Here is a 16,494-nt window from a genome sequence, read left to right as displayed (position 1 = left end):
GCAGTATTGAGATTAAAATTTATACTTGATTTGGATTGGTCAGAAGGTGTTCAGCATGGACCTGATAGCAGTTCAGGTTTCAAATCAAATCTCTCTTTTTTAAAGAATGTCCTCTTTCTGATTATATATATACAGTTATACAAACCAAAAAATAGTGTATGTCAAATATGTACAGAAGAAACTGAATTTGAGTTTAGAGACTAACTAACTAACTAAATATAATCACAATCGTTTACATCAGCAAACAAAACATTAATATAAATTATGTATACACAGGCCAGAGGGGCTCCAGAACGCATATCACAACATGTAGCAGCTCCTTTTACCCGCCGGCCCAGGTGCATGGGATGCCGTGATCGTATAGTGGTTAGTACTCTGCGTTGTGGCCGCAGCAACCCCGGTTCGAATCCGGGTCACGGCATTGGCTTTTCCACATCACCGTTGAACGCTAGGCATGGCTTTTGACCGCTGGCTGTTTGTCACTTGAAAAGCATAAAAAGGTAGGACCCCGCTCCCCTTAAAACTCACATGGGCCAGTGGCGCAATGGATAATGCGTCTGACTACGGATCAGAAAATTCTAGGTTCGACTCCTGGCTGGCTCGGCTGCCTTTTAAGAGCCCAGAGGTGTGCCACAAACTCCAGCTGCCGAATTGCTGGCAGAGTAACACCTCCCACAATCCCTGAAATGCGGAGAGTCCTGTACTGGGAGTTACGCTGGTTTTCTGCACCAGGAACACCAGCCCACGCTCTGTCTAGCAGCTGATTTTCCGCTGGAGTGACAGCTCGAGTAGCTGGATATTCGGTCAGTGCTGGCCGATTTTGTGCTCTGCAATGCAAGGTTCCCATACAAAGCTCTGGATGATACCGCGCTGGAGCTCAAACTGCTTGGTGGTCGAGTAAAATGCTGATCTCAACTCTCCTGGGGCGCCCTCCCATATGGTCTAGCGGTCAGGATTCCTGGTTTTCAACCAGGTGGCCCAGGGTTTGACTCCCAGTATGGGAACGTGACTTTATTGGATTGCCCGCAGAACTGGCAAGGAGTTCACCAAATCGCTGAGTTAATAACGGCTGGGAACGCTTCCTCAACGGAAACCAAAAACGATCACTGATTGCAGCCAGCAGCATGTTGGTGTTGTGTTCATTTCGATTCACTGCACAAAACATTACATAACTGATTTGTCATCACTTATTTATTTGTAGGCTCCCCCTAAGGCTCCCATGGGCCAGTGGTGCTACCTGAAGAACGATAGTCTGGGTCAGCCGGCCAATCACAGCTCACCCGGGAAATCTTTCTCGCCCAATCACATCGGCCCGTTACATCTTTCGTCCCCAATCCCTGCGCTGAAAAGATGGACAGACAATGATGGCCGCGCCCATAGCGAGCCAATCGAATCTCTCGCAATTTTATCGTTCTCCGCTAATCGCAACAATGGCCCGCCCACGGCAATCGATGGATCTTGCGCGCTAATGATGTGTCATTCAAGTCAAATGTATTCGCATAATTACAGTGTCATCCATCAATCTAACCTAACACTAGCCTACAATCTCCACAGACGGTTGATCTGAAAAAGAGACCTCAGTCTGGGAATTCCTCCACATCTAAGAGTACATCCCCTACCCTGACTCCATCGCCATCCCCAACTCCTAAGCCTCTAATTGGTGAAACCCTGTCTTCTGCTTCTTCCCAACCATGTTCTAAAAGTAGTGGTGGCTCCAGCAGTGGCAGCATCACTGATGAAGGTCAGTGCAAATAAAGATGATCAGACTTTATGGTGTGTAGGAATGTACTCTCATTCACACTATTGCAGTTATACAGTAGACATACTGATGACTAAAAATAATCAGAATGAGACGGTAATAGGAGCAAATGAAAACATTTATTAAAGTAAACTATATAAACACTATACAACTATAAGTTTATTTACAACAATATTATTTGCAGCTACTATTTATACTAATTACTATTAGAATAAGAATGTCCTTTTTTAGCAGGCTGTGATTGTTATAAAATTAGCTTTTGATGCTTGTTATTTTAATTATTATTCCTTAATTACTCATTACCACATTTGTTTGACAACTACATCATTTTCAAGCCCAGTAACTGAAAGTATTTTGCACAAGGAAACAGTCCATCATCATTCTGAAGTCACCTGGTTGTTAACTGCTGCCAGACGCATCACAATCTTCTTCCCCATAACGAACAAGACGTTGATTGTGGATGCAGGTAAGATGAATCTGAATATAAGACAGCACATAATATAAGCTAAAGCAGAGTGAACTTCCCCTGAGCAAAAACAGCAGCTAAACAAAGGTTTTACTCACAGCGAACGCCTCACGGAGAGCATGCAGCTTCAGGCCGATATCAGTTACCCCTCTCTCTGTAAGATGGTCCCTAAGAAACAAAAGATTTACATGCTTAGTGTATTAAACATACATTACTCCTTTATACCATTAAACTGTGAAGAGAAGCGTACCAAGTAAAGGGCACCTCCATCTCCTCTTGGCTAAGGCTCTCCTCACTCTCCTGCAAGACACATTAGCAATAAATCATTAAAACTCACATAGTAAATGTTACAGCCTCCCATTCAGGGGAATAGCAGCATCTGTAGATACACATCAGGTCTGAAACACAGAATTACCTCAGAGTCGTACTGTTCCTCTGAATCACTGTGGGGAGAGTCAACCTGCTCCTGCTCCCAGGTGGAGGTGTTCACCTGACCATCTTTAGCCACATGCAGGAACGTGCAGGACACCTTTTTAAAGGTTTGCTGTTAAATTAAAAAATATATATAAATGAACACTGCAGACCCTTATGTGTACAAAATTCCAAGAGTTACTATCTACAATAAAGACTTCATGACATTGCAATAAATTTACCACATAATCCTCAAGTGGCTCCATGATGGTTTCCACCCGGTTACAGGAAAGGAGCTCTGTAACCTTCCCATATTCAGCCTTAAGAGAACAATTTGAAGTGAACACAATTAGTCACTGCAACTAACAAAAGTTTTGTGACGCCACAACAGATAATCCCTCACCTGTATGACAGTGAAATGGTCCTCGATGGTGGTCTGATAAGGGAATCCCTGCAAATGACAATTAGCTGAAACTCAAGATCTACTTCTCAAAAGTGTTCATCTAATAATCATTAATATCAATTCTCTTCATCAGAGTAACAAAGATGGTGATTACCAGCTGGTCGAAGTAGCGCGTCTTGGTGGTTTTAAACCAGCAAATCCACTCTCAGGACCCCTTATCATCCCGAGGAAGTATCCCTTAACGTCCACTGCCTAGAAATAGAGAAACTAAACATTAGAACTTGTAAAGAAGGATGTGTGTGTGTTTGTATCTCAGCTGCAGCACTGTACAATACCCCAGACTGGGAGTTGGAGGAGTCTGCAGTGTTGTACTCAACATTACAGCAGGTGCTGTTCAGCTCACCAGCACTGAGGGGCTGTGAAAAGTAGAAGATGAGGATCATCAGTGTTTTTTATCATAGCAGTTTCACACTAACACTTTCAAACATTCTGTCACTTGGAAAATCCAGAGATCAGATTTAGTAAATAAATGACAGGTTTGGTTACCAGAACAACAGCTGAAGATGTGGAGTGAGTTTCTGTGGGTAGCTGCGGCAGGATTGGCTCAACAACCTTAAGACACACACACACACACACACACACACACAAAAGCAGCCTACACGTTTCAAATGTAGTTAAAATATTTTACTGACACATACCCTGGAGGGACTGAGGGAGTATCTGACGATTCTCTCAGCAAATCCACAGCTTCTGCAATAAATTAGTTTCATGTAAGTTTAATTACAACTATTATTTTTTGTTAAATGTAAAACATTAAAATGGCCAAATTTATAAGGTAGTAGAGAGAGAGCCCTTGTAAATTTTTCTCTCCTTTCTTTCTAATGCTTAAAAGTTAATAAACCTGTGAGTTAGTTAGCTAGTTAATTTGTGAAGAAACAGACTAATTGTAGCATTAGTAGCTTGTGTAAATTCACTGTACATGTGACTGATTAAACTCTCTAAATCCTCAAGTCCAGGCATCCTGATGGAACTCCACCTCCCCATCAGGATCCACACGCTGCCGTCTACTCAGAGGGGCTTCTTGATTGCCATCCTCTTCGTCCCGCCTCCTCCTTATGCCCTGGCGTGGGACAGGAGTTATCATTGTGGCAGGAGCATAGTACATACCAGCCACAATGTTGTGGATGTCGATATTGAAATAAGGCTGGGGCAAAGGAACTGTTGAAGGCTGTGGACTCCCTGAAAGTGGTGGCCTCCTCACAGGGGATGGGGTTTTATTTTAATAGCACTGTGTATGTTTTATACAGCAGGAAAGCCTCACTATCAAAACAAGAAGTATTTACACAAGTTATATTACTGTAATCTTCCTATAACACTGCATTAAAAACTCAGTATTTACATTTTAGCTGCATTTATAGGTGTTATACAGGGCTCTTCCAGTATCACGGCTTCACTGTTAGTCACACTGTGCACTTATTTCAATGCTTAAAAATATCTTCCCCCAAAAAATGCAGATTAAAATACATTTCTATTACAGTCTATTACTTTAGCACTTTCTTACTCCAGTGGTTCACATCCCCTTTGAGTCCAATTGTGTCTCCTCTCAAAAATTCGCCCTTTATCGTAAATTACACTACTCCTAACTATTTTATTCACGACAGCTAGAAACAAAACCTTGCTGAACAGAATTGAAACAAACAGCTTGATATTTTTGCCTAAGCTGCACTCTACATTGCCACACTAGCTCCATTTATTTGTACCGATTGGTTTTGTTCAGCTAGCTGCCTTTCCTCACAGCCCCTTTCTCTCTCCGCTTTAACAACTCGACAAACACGGACAATGAAAAATCCTTAAAATAATAAGTTACTTCATGTTATTGTAAGTATTTTAACTCATTCTATACACTCCATCAAAAAAAAAACTATAAACACTGAAAAACAATTACTTAGCTACATGCTAACTAGCCGTCTAGCTAATCTTTGCTAATACTCCTCGGCTTGACTTAGTAAACTTTAGCAAACGTTAAGTAAACATTGGGACTTTTATGAAAAGCTGATGTTAACATATCTGAAAACATCAACACTGTTTTCTTCTTCCCTGCTCGTTTCACTGGAGTCTGCCATTTTGTCCGCTAGCTTTAGCATACTGATCGTGTACGTAAAGCGATTAGCCGAATAAAGATTAGCCGAACAGAATTTCTCAAAACCATCTAATCATATAAAACGATATTCCTGATTGTGGTTTTTTGTAATAACGCGGTGTTTAAAAGACTTTATACTTAAGTGAAAAAGAGGAAACTCAGTAACTCACCGTTCCAGGGGTCGTACAGTCCGCTCCATCCGGGCTCGGGATCCACATCCGGGTGCTGAGGCTCGGCTCCTCCCCCGAAGTTCATCATCGCTGCGCTGTAGAGTCGGTGTAGGAGTCAAATCCAGTAGTGGAGTACAGAGAAATCCGAAACAGGGGTGTAGCAAAAATGCCAAAAGATAATCCAAATCTTGCGACCTTCAGAACAAGTATAAACCAACACTAACTAGTATAAAACAGCACTAACTAGTATAAACTAACACTAACTAGTATAAAACAGCACTAACTAGTATAAACCAATATAAACCAGCACTAACTAGTATAAACCAGTATAAACCAGCACTAACTAGTATAAACCAGCACTAACTAGTAACAAGAGTCAATAATGAATAAATAATAATAATAATCATAATAATAAGCTGAAATGTCCGGGAAGCCCCGGGAGTGAAGCATAGCTGAAGTTTAAGGCAGCATGTAGCTGTACAGTTAGAATTCAAGCTGTAGGACCAGTTTAAAGACGATACGACCTTAAAAAAAAAAAAAAAAAAAAACTCCTGTTTACGGAATCTACCGAAAACCTCCGAGAAAAACCGAACCTTACGGAAACCAGGAAGTGAAGTCCGTAAAAAATGCATTTACAAATTATATATTTTACATTTTATAATTTGCTCCTGCTGAACACACTCAGTGTCCTCAAGGTAGGATGATCTTTATCCTTTAATGCCACACTGTTTCTACAATAAATCATGTTAAAGTGACAGTGTTACAGTCTAATGTTATGTAGCACACAAGACACCTCATCTTGCCGTGAATTAGCCTAATGCTAGTTACCGTGCTAGCGAACCTGGCTACTGGTTTAAACTACACAATAAAATTCATTAAGCTCGGTTTAAGAATTTATTTTATTTCCACAATGAAATATTTACCCCATTAGAAGTCCATTCTTAACAACCCCTTCTCCTGGTTTTAATAAAATAAATCGTGCTTAGCTTTGTGATTCAGCAGCTAGCGCGCTAACGGACTTTAGCCGATTTTTAGCGATTTCAATGACAGTGTAATATTTGGACTAATCATATCTACCGAGAGAACTTGTATATTTGTTGTAATTATTTAACACTTTATTGGTTATATTAATGTGAATATGATATTTCTCCTAATAATAGTTCACCTGCTAGTGAACATGCTGCTGCTTTAAATTACACACTAAAATCCTGAACCGAGTTGATGAGCTCGGGTAACGAGAATTTAGTTTATTTCCATAATATAATATTTACTCATTTAAAAGGTGACTTTTCACACCCCTGAGTACTTTTTTTTACACTAAATCATGACTAGACTAGTGATTTAGTCAGGTCTAAAGGACTTAGTTACAGATGTATGTTATCTACCTAGAGAACTTCGCTAATCATTTCATTTACACAGTTAGCATCATACTAGTTATCGTGCTATCGAACTCGGCTACTGGTTTAAATGACACAATAAAATCCTTAAGCTTGGTCAAGAATTTATTTTATTTCCACAATGAAATATTGACCCTGTTAGTAGGTCACTTTTAACAACCCTGACTACTGGTTTTACCCTAAATCATGATTAGCCTTGTGATCCGCTAGCTAGCGCGCTAGCGGACTTTAGCCGATTTTTACCGATTTAAATTACACTGTAATAGTTGGACTAATTATATCTATATGTCTATTTGTTGTAAGTTGTACACATTTTATCGGTAAATATAATATAAATATAATGTTTAGCCTAATGTTAGTTAAGCTGCTAGTGAACTTGGCTGTTGTTTTACATTACACACTAAAATCCTGAACGAGTTGATGAGCTTGACCAACGAGAATTTCATTCATTTCCACAATATAATACTCATCCCCATTAAAAAGTCACTTTTAACAACCCTGACTACTGGTTTTATACTAAATCATACTTAGACTACTGATTAATCAGCTCTCGCGCTAAAGGGCATGGTTACAGATGTACACCGATCAGTCATAACATTATGACCACCGACAGGTGAAGTGAATAAGACTGATGATCTGCTGACCATGGCCCCTGTTAGTGGGTGGGATATATTAGCCAGTAGGTGACCATTTTGACCTCATAGTTGACGTGTTACAAGCAGGAAAAAATGGGAAAGTGAAAGAATTTGCGCGAGTTTGACAAATTGGTGATGGCTGCACGGGACTGGATCAGAGCATCTCCAAAACTGCAGCTCTTGTGGGATGTTCCCGGTCTGCAGTGGTCAGTATCTATCAAGCGTGGTCCAAAGCAGGAGCGGTGGTGAACCGGTGACAGGGTCATGGGCGGCCAAGGCTCACTGATGGGCGTGGAGAGTGAAGGCTGGCCCATGTGGTCCGATCCACAAGGCGAGCTACTGTTGCCCAAATTGCTGAAGAATTTAATGCTGGTTCTGATAGAAAGGTGTCCGAATACACAGTAAATCACTGTATTTCCTGATGTCTGTGGCCTCTTTTAGCAGGATGATGCACCGTGCCCCCAAAGCAAAAATGGATCAGGAATAGTTTGATGACCACAACAATGAGAATGAGGTGTTGACTTGGCTTCCAAATTCCCAGATCTCAGTCAAATCGAGCATCTGTGGGATGTGCTGGACAAACAAGTCCAATCCATGGAGGCCCCACCTCGCAACTTACAGGACTTAAAGGATCTGCTGCTAACATCTTGGTGCCAGATACCACAGCACACCTTCAGGGATCTAGTGGAGTCCATGCCTCGACAGGTCAGGGCTGTTTTGTCAGCAAAGGGGACCAACAGCATATTAGGCAGGTGGTCATAATGTTATGGCTGAGCAGTGTATGGTATCTACCTAGAGAACTTCACTAATCGTTTCATTTCCACAATATCATAGTGAGTATAAAGGTTTTAATAATTATACAGTATAATATTTTTTATAGATTTGGGTGGTGGACAGGGGCAGGAGGTTTTAGAGAGTTTAATCAGGTCACATGTACAGTGAATTTACACAATCTGACTGCTACAATTTTTCTGTTTCTTCACAAGTTAACTAATTATCAAACTCACTGCTTTATTAACTTTTATGCATTAATAGGAAAGTTTGATATTGTGTAATTGAAGAGTCATAATTCTGAGTCACAGAAAAATAATCTATTGCAGAGCCTGTGGATGTGCTGGAGGAATCAGCAGATACTCCCTCTGTCCTCCAGGTATGTGTCAGTTAAATAGTAATATTTTAACTTCATTTAAAACCTACAGGCCACTTTTTTCTAAGTGTGTGTGTGTGTGTTTGTGTGTGTGTGTTTGTGTGTGTGAGTCTGTTTGTGTGTGTGTGTGTGTGTGTGTGTGTGTGTGTGTGTGTGTGTGTGTGTGTGTGTGTGTGTTAAGGTCATTGAGCCAATCCTGCAGCTGCTGCCCACCGAACCACACGAAGAACCTTCAGCTGTCATTCTGGTAAGAAAATCCTTCATTTATTTCCTAAAGCCAATCAATGGATTTTACAAGGTTGTTTTTACTGTAAAGAATGTTAGTATAAATCTGATATGATAAGAAGCACTTATGATCTTCATGCTCTATATTTCACAGCCGCTCGATGCTGATGAGCCGGACAGTGCCTGCCGTGATGTTCAGTGTGTGTCTGTAGTCTCCTCCCTCTCCCAGGTATTCTACACTGCTGTAACTGAGATACAAACACACAAACATCCTTCTTTACAAGATCTAATGTTAAGTTTTGTTTCTCTGTTTCTGGCCAGTGGACATAAGCAGAGACATCATTGGAATGATGAGGGGTCCAGAGAGTCGGCTCTGCTGGTTTGAAAGCACAGAGACACACTGCTTGACTCATGAGGTAATCACAGTCTTTATTACTCTGATGAAGAGAATGGACATTTTTGAACTGACATGATTTTTAGAAGAGCACTTTTTGTGAAATGTGGTTGTAGATCTTGAGTTTCATCTAATTGTCTTTTACAGGGATTCCCTTATTATACCAGTGATAAGGAGAGTTTCACTGGCATTCAGGTAAGGGATTATTCATTGTGGCATCACAAAATGTTATGAACTGCAGTGACTAATTGTGTTTGTGTGTTTTAAGTTTGTTGAGCCGAACATCCAGCTGCTGCCCACAGAACAACCTCAAGACCCTTCACCTGTTTTTCTGTTTTTTTCTAAGTGACAGAATATTAGTATGAAACTGCTGTGATCAGAAGCACTCATGATCTTCCTGCTCTACTTTTCACAGCCGCTCGATGCTGGTGAGCTGATCAGCGCTTGGTGTAATATTCAGTTCCTCTCTGCACAGGCCTCCATCTCCCAGTTCAAGGTATTCTACAGTGCAGCAGCTGAGATACAAACACACAAACACCCGTCTTTACAAGTTCTAATGTTTAGTTTTGTTTCTCTATTTTCAGTCAGTGGAAATGAAAACATACTTCCTGGGGATGATAAGGGGCCCACAGAGCCGTCTTTGTTGGTTTAAATCCACCAAGACGAGCAGCTTGAATCACATGGTAATCACAGACTTAATTACTCTGAGGAAGAGAATTGACCTTGATGATTATTAGACGCTCACGTTTGTGAAATAGATCTTGAGTTTCAGCTTTTTGTCATTTGCAGGGATTCCCTTATGAGTCCTCCATAGAGGACTGTTTCACTGGCATACAGGTAAGGGATTATTCGTTGTGGCAACACAAAACTTTTGTTAATTGCAGTGACTAATTGTGTTCACTTTAATTTGTTCTCTTAAGGCTGAATCTGGGAGGGTTACAGAGTTCATCTCCTGTAACCGAATGGAGACATCATTCGTCGTGCCACATTATTTTGTGGTAAATTTATTGCACTGTCATGAAGTGTATCTTGTAGTTAGTAACTTTTAGAATTTTGTCAGTTGTGCTTTTATTTGTCTTCAGTGTGGATATTTTTTTTCTTCAACAGCAAACCATTACAACGGTAACCTGCACTTTGCTGTATGTGGCTGAAGATGGACAGATGTTCACCTCCACTTGGGACTATGATCACAACGACTGTGAGGTAATTCAGACTTTCAGACCTGATGTGTATCTACATATGCTGCTATTCCCCTGATTCGGATACTGTAAAATTTACTGTGTGAGTTTTAATGATTTAATGATTTGGCTTGCAGGAGAGTGAGGAGCGCCTTAACCCAGAGGAGTTGGAGGTGCCCTTTATTTGGTACGATCCTCTTCACTCTTTAATGATGTAACAGTGTATTGTATGTTTAATATACACTAAACATTTACATCTCTTGTTTCTTAGCTGCCATCTTTCAGACAGAGGGGTGACTGAAATCGGCCTGAAGGTGCCCGCGCTTCGTGAGGCGTTTGCTGTGAGTAAAACCTTTATTCAGCTGCTGTTACTGCGCAGGTAAAGTCCACTCTGCTTTAACTTTTATATTGTGTGCTGTCTTATATTCAGACTCTGCTTGCCAGCATCCACAAGCAGAACTTCTTGTTCATGGCTGGAAAGAAGATCGTCATGCGACTGGCAGCAGCTAACAACCAGGTGACTTCAGAATGATGAAAGACTGTATCATTTTTGTGATGGAAATAATTTCAGTTTCTCAGCCATAGCCAAAGTGAGTTACAGAGATTTTTTCGTTTGCTTTAACAGGATGCAGTTGGTGTGCAGTTGGCCTACGAGACCCTGATTCGATTCCTGAGGACGCCTTCCAATCAGGAATCGATTAAAGCAGAGCTCAGCTCCTGTGTAAGCTAATAAACGCCTGTGTGAAATGACAGATGTTTAAAGATAACAGATTTTGCTAATATAGAAAACAGGACTCCAATATGTAAAGCTGATTTATTTTTGTATCTTTTCTACTCTGTGCAGGACCACCACTACAACTTCCTGGATGTTTTTTGAGCTGATTTTCTTCAGCTACTTTATAAATGGCTCAAAACCTCAGCCAGTAAGTGTCTTATCAGGAGATTTCTAAGTAATGTTTGTGTTTCAGAACATGGTCTATTTGATCTGGTTTTCTTTTTCCATATTTTTTAAACCTGATAAGACATGGCATTAATGAAGCTTGTCTTTCTTTCCAAAAGTTTAAGGGAGGTTTCTTGGAGCGCCTGCTTGCGCTCTTCAGCATGTGGGACGTGGACGTGTGGGAGCCTGCAGCAGAGCTGTACTTCACAGTGCTTATTGTAAGTGTTGAATATCTTCTGATGCCACGATCCACAAATTCTCAGGATTGTATCTTAAACTCAGTGACACTATGTTGGATGTGTGTGGAATTTGTCAATAGGATTACCTTACAGAGCTTGCTGAAGTACTCTTCACTCAGCCTCTGGAGCTCTACAGTGACCCAGCAGCCTTAGCCACCACAGTTCAGCGACTCCTCAAGCTGCACGTCCAGCTGATGATGGACATTTTGGAGGAGCTCTGAGCAATGTCTTTCCCCTTACCCACTTCATCTTTTCTTCCTCTGTTTCATTTCATCTTCTTTTCTCTCACTTCTTTTTCCTACATTGCTCAGGCTCCACACGTGAAATAATTTTATTTCTATTTTTGATCAACTTAATATTTAAAAAATCTCTTTTCTTTCCTACAGGTTTGTACAGTGAACCCCAGGACCTGAAGAAGGGCTTAACCTTAGCATTTAAGATCCCTCATCCCTTAATAATCATCCCTTATTAATCTATCCCTCTGTTCCTATCCCACTCCCCCTTTTCCCATCAATAGCCTATAGATTGTAAATACATATATAGAATTGTTTAGAAATAAACTTATTTGTATACTTCTTATAGACTTTGCTTAAATAAATGTTTATATTTGTTCCTATTGCGGTCTCATGATGATTATTTTTAGCCATCAGTATATGTATAAAAGTTTCCTTTAAACGCAACACAAACTGAATTTTTCACTCATATACAGATCATTTTTACAGAATTTCACAACCTTTACATGGTTTACTAAAATGTGAAAAATAACAAATATATTATATATTTGTTATTATATTATATTCAGTGTTGGGGAAAGTTACTTTTAAAAGTAATGCGTTACAATATTGTGTTACTCCCTAAAAAAGTACCAAATTGCATTACTTAGTTATTTTTTATAAAAAGTAATGCGTTACGTTACTTTTGCGATACTTTTTCTTAAATTTGACCAGTAGACTCGTTCTCTTTTCATTTTATACACATAGAAACCTATATGTGTTACATTACAAAGTAAACTCACAGTCCAAGTTAATAAAGACATTAAAGAGTGCAATATAGTCTTCCTAAAGTCATTCTAAAATTAGATCAATCTGCAAATGTTTTTTCAAAAGGTTTTGCGATCGGAGAGCACGGCCCCTGTCCATTTCCCTGATTTTGCTGATGATATTACAAAATGTCGGCGCCTTCACAGTGAAGAGTGGCTGCATCTCCTCAACAATAAATGCAGCAACCAATTTATTGAGTTCAGTCAAACTAATTGTTTTACCTGGTGGTGAACTGAAATCTAGCTTTTGTTGTTCAGCAGTAGGCGGGGTATATTAATACTGACATACATGGTTTGTTTATGTAAACTAATGTTAAATAATATCATTTAAGGGGACCATAATGTAAAGCATTATTGATTGAGACATTTCCCATATGAGTAACATAGTTATTCTACCATAATTTAAATCATATCTAAGGCTGGGTTTGATTAGGAGTGGGATTATTAGATAGATGAATTCAGACCCTCGCTGTGAAACATCACCCCCTGGACACAGGTGGACACAGCGTCCCTCATTTATTCCAAGTGTAGGGTGGCTTGAGTTCAGACACCATTAGTCAGGTGTGACAGCATTAATCATACTGCAGAATTCCTCTTCACTAAACAGCTTACGAGACAGATACCCCCTGCTGAAGAAATCTGTTTGCTTCACTTTTGTTCAGTCAGAATTCTTCAAATCTGTATTTGGCATACATTTCTTAAACCTGTTGTATTTTGCTGACATTTTAGGTCAGAAATTAAATAACTTCATGCTCAAGGGCAGGGAATAAAAAATATGATAAGGATAATTTAAGACAAATAAAGGTACTTGTGCACCGGAAGATCCCAGACCCAGATAAATTATTTCCTCCTGAAATCCCTCTGTTTTAGTCCAGTATTTTCCCGGACCACTGCAACTATTACTACATAATAAAACACCAGCTGCAAACAAGTGGAGTATATTTTACAGCACCTATCAGTAAAAGTTATTTTATAGTGGGTTGATTAGCCTCTCACTAATTTTGATCACTGTTCAAAATCATGTTTTTTTCTTGGGCTTATGACCCAGGGACAGGTTTGCAGAAAATTACATACTTGTTTAGCACATCTAGAAAGCAGCCATAATTTTTTCTAATACCTAAACCAGTATAAACCAGTACTAACCAGTATAAACCAGCAATAACTATAACTATAACTAACTTAAAATTTATCTATACCCTTTTGTCAGATGAAAAGGGCAGAAATATGAGGTGTGTCTGGGTTTATTTGATGTCCAGAGAATGTGCTTTACCTACTGTTTCAATTACATGGACTGTGTTCCGACGGACTCTTTATAACTTTAGACCACTTTCGATGTTTTCATTTCATCTTCAGTCTGTTTCTTTTATTTTATTTCAGAAAAAAGGTAAAAGAAGACACCTGAAGTCAGCTATTAGAAGTTGTCCTATTGCCAGGATTGACCAGTGCTCCGTTTTCTGACCCGTGTGTGTGTTACTCTCTCCTGTGGCGGACTTCGACAACTGCACATAGTCTGAACACAACAGGAGACAGCATTGCGATAAAAGACTTTGCTGGATTGAACTGATAAAACACTTCCTACTCTTTTCAGACATGGTGGAGGACAATGTAACAACCCCACAAGTGCACTTCAGAGCTGTTTTACATCCAGACTTCACTGGGGATGGCAATCAAGAATGCATGATTATATAGTGTCATGGCTGTGCAGACAAAAAATGTGGTTATAATGGAAGTCTATGGGGCAAAAACAGCCACCAACAGTAAATTAGGGAGAAAAAATGCAAAAAAAATGCTGCAAAATAAACCTAAAAATGCATCAGAGCTAATGTTGTTACTAATCTTTGACATGTCCAAGACTGTGATAAAAAGTAAAAAAATCTCCAGTCCACAATCACTTTATATATTGTTTTTTTTCCCAAATCAGTGACATCATTTATGAACTTGGCAATTAAAGAGTTAAAATCCTGGATGTTTTTGAACATTTAGTAGTTTTGATCAGAACTGAGGTGGATTAACAGATTTATGCAAACAAAAGTTGAAAAAAAATAAAATCATCTGATATATTTTTACAGCAGTTTATTTTAGTGCATGTTTTCATCCCCAAACATAACATTAGGGTAGTGAATTTGAACTATTTCTATTTTTTGCAGATATATGCAGAATTCTACAGAGTTACTCGAGTTGATCTCAGGCAGATCTTTCTTAGTTACTTGGACTCACTTGCACCACGATTGATCAAGCTCTATAGATCAAGAAGTGGAGCCTTGGGAGGAGAAATTCAAATACTCCTAGACAGACTTGATGAACGGGTAACAACATCAGTTTACTTCAAATTGTGAGGTTTTAAAAAACATGACTGCATACTACAAATGTTAGCTGTAGTAAAAGCCATTTACTTTGTCCATGTTTTTCCTGCTTCCTATTTGTGTTTTAGACCACTGCTATCCTGACACACAGGAAATCTGCAGCACTTTGTGGCCTTCCCTTGTTTCTGAGAGAAAAGGAGGACAATCTACTGAGAACGTATCTGGTAATATTTTTTATCTTATCCGTCATGTCTAACATGGCTGGCCTGTGGAGACGTTTGTGAGAATGCTATCCTTTCTCAAATTGCATTTTAAGGGCATTCAGAATGTGCTATTGGGAGTGTATAGACTACAACCCAAACGACTCGCCTTAAAACAAAAATGTAAGTGTATTAAATATTTTAATGATTAGTGAACATAAGAAACCAAAACGCTCTAAATTTTACAGCAGTTGACTGACAAATTTGGGTCGTCAGTAAAGTGCTGTAATATCTTAATGTTGCATAAAATGACACATAACCCAGCACACTTGCTCATTTGACTGATGTAGGATACAACTAAGCTGAAAGATAAGGGTCTTACTCAACCAATGCTGCTTGGAAGTGTGCTGGAATTTGAACACAACCTTCTGATCAAGCCTTCTGTCACTGAGCCATTACAACCATGCCAGAGCAACACCATAACTAGTTTGCATTGATTCAGCTATTTCTCCCACTGAATTAATGGCACTTAAAGATTCCAGTGAAGCCGTGCAAGCTAGCTGTAGTGATGGCTTTGAGTCTCTGATAAGAAGGTTGTGTGTTCAAGCCCCAGCACAAAACATAACTTCCTTGATTGTACCCTTGAGCAAGACACTTCTTCTTTTTCTTATTTTTGTCCTGTATTGATTTTGACCCATAGTTTGTTGTCTCTGTAGGACACAGTCCAGAAGGAAACCTGCGCTAAGGGACTCAAAGTAGATATCCTCAGTTTTGTTGAAGATGTGGCAATAACCAACCCAAACACAAGAAGTATAGCTGTGGTGCTGGAAGAGAAAATTGTGCTTGATGATGTTGATGACCTGCCAAATGCATTTGCTTTACTTTTTGGTATCATTTATGCACTTAACATTGAGTACCTGAAGAAGTATACCTTCGAGGTGACCCAGACATTATTTCTGCACCTTGGCTCTCAGTGTACTGCAAGAGTGCAGTCATTGAAGAATAAGCTTCTGAAGCTGGATGTTTAATCTTGGCTGCTGTTTATAAAAAAGTTAACAGTTATCTATGCACTTTCATAGTTTTGTTATTGGAGCTGAGTTTGTTGGACTTGTTTGTTGAACTGTTCAAGCTGCAGCTGTGAAGCCATAGCAAAGTCATTTTTGGTCTTTTTCCATTGTTTTACCCAAATCTGATTACTTAGAAATATACAGAATACTTGCTGACTCAAAAGGTTCAGACTGTAGTTTCATGGCCATAGCAGTGAATCCAGAAAAAGTCGTCGTTGTATATTTCTCAATATTTCATCTAGTTGTGTTTTGTATTCAGTGATTATTTGTTCTTTTTGTTTGTTTTGGTCTCAAAATCTCTAATACTGCTTTTTTCACTCCTTGGACTCAGATTGTTTATGTACCATTGTTTAATTCAGGCTTACTCTTTTATAATTGGTG

At 39.4% G+C, this 16,494-nt stretch overlaps 2 non-coding genes across 2 annotated transcripts; both read left to right on the top strand.

Annotated features, from left to right (window-relative positions):
- Positions 1–349: 349 nt before the first annotated feature.
- trnah-gug (transfer RNA histidin (anticodon GUG)) lies at positions 350–421 on the top strand. Its single transcript has one exon. It is a non-coding gene; the product is annotated as a tRNA-His (tRNA).
- A 510-nt stretch (positions 422–931) lies between these two features.
- Positions 932–1,004, top strand: trnae-uuc (transfer RNA glutamic acid (anticodon UUC)). Its single transcript has one exon. It is a non-coding gene; the product is annotated as a tRNA-Glu (tRNA).
- The last annotated feature ends 15,490 nt before the right edge of the window (positions 1,005–16,494 follow it).

The sequence above is a fragment of the Hemibagrus wyckioides genome, unplaced genomic scaffold (genome assembly GCF_019097595.1).
Source record: "Hemibagrus wyckioides isolate EC202008001 unplaced genomic scaffold, SWU_Hwy_1.0 Contig19, whole genome shotgun sequence".
NCBI lineage: Eukaryota > Metazoa > Chordata > Actinopteri > Siluriformes > Bagridae > Hemibagrus > Hemibagrus wyckioides.
Note: the sequence above shows the minus strand (reverse complement) of the source record. Positions and strands in the feature narration are given on the sequence as shown.